Source organism: Wyeomyia smithii, chromosome 3, assembly GCF_029784165.1.
Source record: "Wyeomyia smithii strain HCP4-BCI-WySm-NY-G18 chromosome 3, ASM2978416v1, whole genome shotgun sequence".
In the NCBI taxonomy this organism is placed as follows: Eukaryota; Metazoa; Arthropoda; class Insecta; order Diptera; family Culicidae; genus Wyeomyia; species Wyeomyia smithii.
The window spans coordinates 6349549-6354512 of NC_073696.1; the positions used below are offsets into that span (position 1 = coordinate 6349549).

A 4964-nucleotide genomic window follows, 5' to 3' on the forward strand; every position below is an offset into this window, starting at 1 on the left:
CTTGGCCTTGCTTACTATTAGGTAGGCACACTTAACCCAGACTGACGACTTCCGACTTCAAAAGTCGTTCTAAATGGGGCAGCAATTTATTGCCTACAACGTAATTCTTCTGCAATGCACCAGTCTAAGGCATAAGGAGTCATAGCTACATATGAAAAAGAAAACTTCTACCTTTTGTCGTCGCCGTCGTCGTCGGGAAATTCCAATGTCGCATCGTGCATGAGGCGCTTATTGCGGGCCGTAATTTATTACCCGAACGAAAGCAAGGCCATGTGCTTTTATTTAGTATGAAGAGTCGGGGGAAAAAATAATTAGAGGGGGCACCCGGGTTTGAACCGGGGACCTCTCGATCTGCAGTCGAATGCTCTACCACTGAGCTATACCCCCGTGGTGGTGGACGTGCGGCTGGGGTCACCCGAGCTTGGCTCGCGCCGCTGTCGCATTCGTTTTATTCGCGATGACCCACGCCACGCCTGCTGCAGCAGTGTAAAAGTGAAACGCTGCTGCTAGTAAACAGAACACGTCGCGTGATAACGAACCGCAGCGCAATACACGACGTTTGGCTGTTGATATAATCATCAGCGATGATCGTCTTTACGATGACCATCAAGTGCTAACAGAATGCAGACACGATATAGAAGAAAGACTGCGTTGAACTGGCTGAATCCAGCTTCTTTCGCGGAGGAATTAAATTTTTCTGGAGCCATGTGTCTTTTGTTTTGAGATAAAGGTGCTAATTTTGGATTCATTAACGCTTGGTAAGGGAATTTGCTTTGAGTTTTTCTGTTGATTCTCATGTCGAAAATAAACGCTACTGAGGAGGTGTGTGGTGAAATATAATTGATTAACATTACACCCCAATTTGAGACATTCTTTCAGACAGAAATCCATCAATACGGCTAACAGCAGTAATGCTGTTCGATTTTCACGGCGGAAAGAGCTAACGACACGGAATGGAACGTTACTGGTGGGCAAGTTAGATACCGGTAAAGGTCCTGATTTATTATTTAAGCCTGAGTCAATACCAGGGTCATGTGGCACTGTTCGTTTCGAACCGAGCAAACTTTACCCTGGGAGTTTGGTATCTTTTCAGTTTTGTTCGGTAATCGATTGACATTTTTTCCCTGTTGTATCACTTACAGTAGAGTTGTTTTTTTCTAGTCTACACCGGTGTCCAAATCGATTTAGTAAACAATGATAAATAATGTTAATCTGGAAAGTAAAGGATCGATAGCCCTTCCTGAAAATCTTAGGTATCGATGATTGAAAAGTTGATAGAACAAAATAAAAACAAAGAATTACATATGGCTGTCTGTTTCATTACGACCTCTAGTTGGTACCATTGACGGCAATGAACAAGAGCTATGTTGTGTGTTTTCTTTTGCAGCCATGTCCAGAACAAGAATGAAATTGAGTTTCCTATACACTGCATTCTGTATCTGGTAGCACCACCGAGATATTTTAATATAGGGAACGGCTACGACGAGTACGAATAACTAGTGCCTTCCCGGTTAACTAGGTGTAATACTCTGTCGACCATGTTGGAGAAAGCAGGTGTTAAGCGACCCATCAGAGGTCCAAATCTGTATTTTAACGAGGCTTCACAATTTTCAGTAGAACAATAGTTCTCATTATCAAATTACAATTGTCTGCCTTTGAGTGGGTGCGTGAATAATTTTCCAATCGATTGATTCAATTCTCAATTCTGAGCTCAATTTAAGATCATTTTCTTTTTTGACCTTTTTTGGCCTTTAGAAGGCGATTTTGGCCATTCTGAGCTCAATTTGGGATCATTTTCTTTTTTGGCCTTTTCTGGCCTTTGGAAGGCGATTTCGGCCATTCTGAGCTCAATTTGGGATCATTTTCTTTTTTGGGATTTTGGAAGGCGATTTCGGCCATTCTGAACTCAATTTAGGATCATTTTCTGTTTTGGCCTTTAGAAGGCGATTTCGGCGATTCTGAGCACAATTTGGGATCATTTTCTTTTTTGGCCTTTTCTGGCCTTTAGAAGGCAATTTCGGCCATTTTGAGCTCAATTTGGGATCATTTTATTTTTTGGCTTTTTCTGGCCTTTAGAAGGCGATTTCGGCCATTCTGAGCTCAATTTGGAATCATTTTCTTTTTTGGCCTTTTCTGGCCTTTAGAAGGCGATTTCGGCCATTCTGGGCTCAATTTGGGAACATTTTTTTTTGGTCTTTTCTGGCCTTTAGAAGGCGATTTCGGCCATTTTGAGCTCAAATTGGAATCATTTTTTTTTGGCCTTTTCTGGCCTTTAGAAGGCGATTTTGGCCATTCTGAGCTCAATTTTGTATGATTTTCTTTTTCGGCCTTTAGAAGGCGATTTCGGTCATTCTGAGCTCAATTTGGGATCATTTTCTTTTTTGGCCTTTTCTGGCCGATTTTGGTTTTTGGCGATTTTGGCCATTCTGAGCTTAATTTGGGATCATTTTCTTTTTTGGCCTTTTCTGGCCTTTAGAAGGCGATTTTGGCCATTCTGAGCTTTATTTGGGATCATTTTCTTTTCTGGCCTTTTCTGGCCTTTAGAAGGCGATTTTTGCCATTCTGCGCTTAATTTGGGATCATTTTCTTTTTAGCCTTTTCTGGCCTTTAGAAGGCGATTTTGGCCATTCTGAGCTTAATTTGGGATCATTTTCGTGTTTGGCCTTTTCTGGCCTTTAGAAGGCGATTTTGGCCATTCTGAACTTAATTTGGGATCATTTTCTATTTTGGCCTTTTCTGGCTTTTAGAAGGCGATTTTGGCCATTCTGAGCTTAATTTGGGATCATTTTCCTTTTTGGCCTTTTCTGGCCTTTAGAAGGCGATTTTGGCCATTCTGAGCTCAATTTGGGATCATTTTCTTTTTTGGGATTTTGGAAGGCGATTTCGGCCATTCTGAACTCAATTTAGGATCATTTTCTGTTTTGGCCTTCAGAAGGCGATTTCGGCGATTCTGAGCACAATTTGGGATCATTTTCTTTTTTGGCCTTTTCTGGCCTTTAGAAGGCAATTTCGGCCATTTTGAGCTCAATTTGGGATCATTTTATTTTTTGGCTTTTTCTGGCCTTTAGAAGGCGATTTCGGCCATTCTGAGCTCAATTTGGAATCATTTTCTTTTTTGGCCTTTAGAAGGCGATTTCGGCCATTCTGGGCTCAATTTGGGAACATTTTTTTTTGGTCTTTTCTGGCCTTTAGAAGGCGATTTCGGCCATTTTGAGCTCAAATTGGAATAATTTTTTTTGGCCTTTTCTGGCCTTTAGAAGGCGATTTTGGCCATTCTGAGCTCAATTTTGTATGATTTTCTTTTTCGGCCTTTAGAAGGCGATTTCGGTCATTCTGAGCTCAATTTGGGATCATTTTCTTTTTTGGCCTTTTCTGGCCGATTTTGGTTTTTGGCGACTTTGGCCATTCTGAGCTTAATTTGGGATCATTTTCTTTTTTGGCCTTTTCTGGCCTTTAGAAGGCGATTTTGGCCATTCTGAGCTTTATTTGGGATCATTTTCTTTTCTGGCCTTTTCTGGCCTTTAGAAGGCGATTTTTGCCATTCTGCGCTTAATTTGGAATCATTTTCTTTTTAGCCTTTTCTGGCCTTTAGAAGGCGATTTTGGCCATTCTGAGCTTAATTTGGGATCATTTTCGTGTTTGGCCTTTTCTGGCCTTTAGAAGGCGATTTTGGCCATTCTGAACTTAATATGGGATCATTTTCTATTTTGGCCTTTTCTGGCTTTTAGAAGGCGATTTTGGCCATTCTGAGCTTAATTTGGGATCATTTTCCTTTTTGGCCTTTTCTGGCCTTTAGAAGGCGATTTTGGCCATTCTGAGCTTAATTTGGGATCATTTTCTTTTTTGGCCTTTTCTGGCCTTTAGAAGGCGATTCTGGCCTTTCTGAGCTTAATTTGGGATCATTTTCTTTTTTAGCCTTTTCTGGCCTTTAGAAGGCGATTTTGGCCATTCTGAGCTTTATTTGGGATCATTTTCTATTTTGGCCTTTTCTGGCTTTTAGAAGGCGATTTTGGCCATTCTGAGCTTAATTTGGGATCATTTTCTTTTTTGGCCTTTTCTGGCCTTTAGAAGGCGATTTTGGCCATTCTGAGCTTAATTTGGGATCATTTTCTTTTTTGGCCTTTTCTGGCTTTTAGAAGGCGATTTTGGCCATTCTGAGCTTAATTTGGGATCATTTTCTTTTTTGGCCTTTTCTGGCCTTTAGAAGGCGATTTTGGCCATTCTGAGCTTAATTTGGGATCATTTTCTTTTTTGGCCTTTTCTGGCCTTTAGAAGGCGATTTTGGCCTTTCTGAGCTTTATTTGGGATCATTTTCTTTTTTGGCCTTTTCTGGCTTTTAGAAGCCGATTTTGGCCATTCTGAGCTTTATTTGGGATCATTTTCTTTTTTGGCCTTTTCTGGCTTTTAGAAGGCGATTTTGGCCATTCTGAGCTTAATTTGGGATCATTTTCTTTTTTGGCCTTTTCTGGCCTTTAGAAGGCGATTTTGGCCATTCTGAGCTTTATTTGGGATCATTTTCTATTTTGGCCTTTTCTGGCCTTTAGAAGGCGATTTTGGCCATTCTGAGCTTAATTTGGGATCATTTTTTTTTGGCCTTTTCTGGCCTTTAGAAGGTGATTTTGGCCATTCTGAGCTTTATTTGGGATCATTTTCTTTTTTGGCCTTTTCTGGCTTTTAGAAGGCGATTTTGGCCATTCTGAGCTTAATTTGGGATCATTTTCTTTTTTGGCCTTTTCTGGCCTTTAGAAGGCGATTTTGGCCATTCTAACTTTATTTGGGATCATTTTCTTTTTTGGCCTTTTCTGGCTTTTAGAAGGCGATTTTGGCCATTCTGAGCTTAATTTGGGATCATTTTCTTTTTTGGCCTTTTCTGGCCTTTAGAAGGCGATTTTGGCCATTCTGAGCTTAATTTGGGATCATTTTCTATTTTGGCCTTTTCTGGCCTTTAGAAGGCGATTTTGGCC

At 40.7% G+C, this 4964-nt stretch overlaps 1 non-coding gene across 1 annotated transcript; it reads right to left on the reverse strand.

Moving 5' to 3' along the window:
• Positions 1-315: 315 nt before the first annotated feature.
• Positions 316-387, reverse strand: Trnac-gca (transfer RNA cysteine (anticodon GCA)). Its single transcript has one exon. It is a non-coding gene; the product is annotated as a tRNA-Cys (tRNA).
• Positions 388-4964: the final 4577 nt, after the last annotated feature.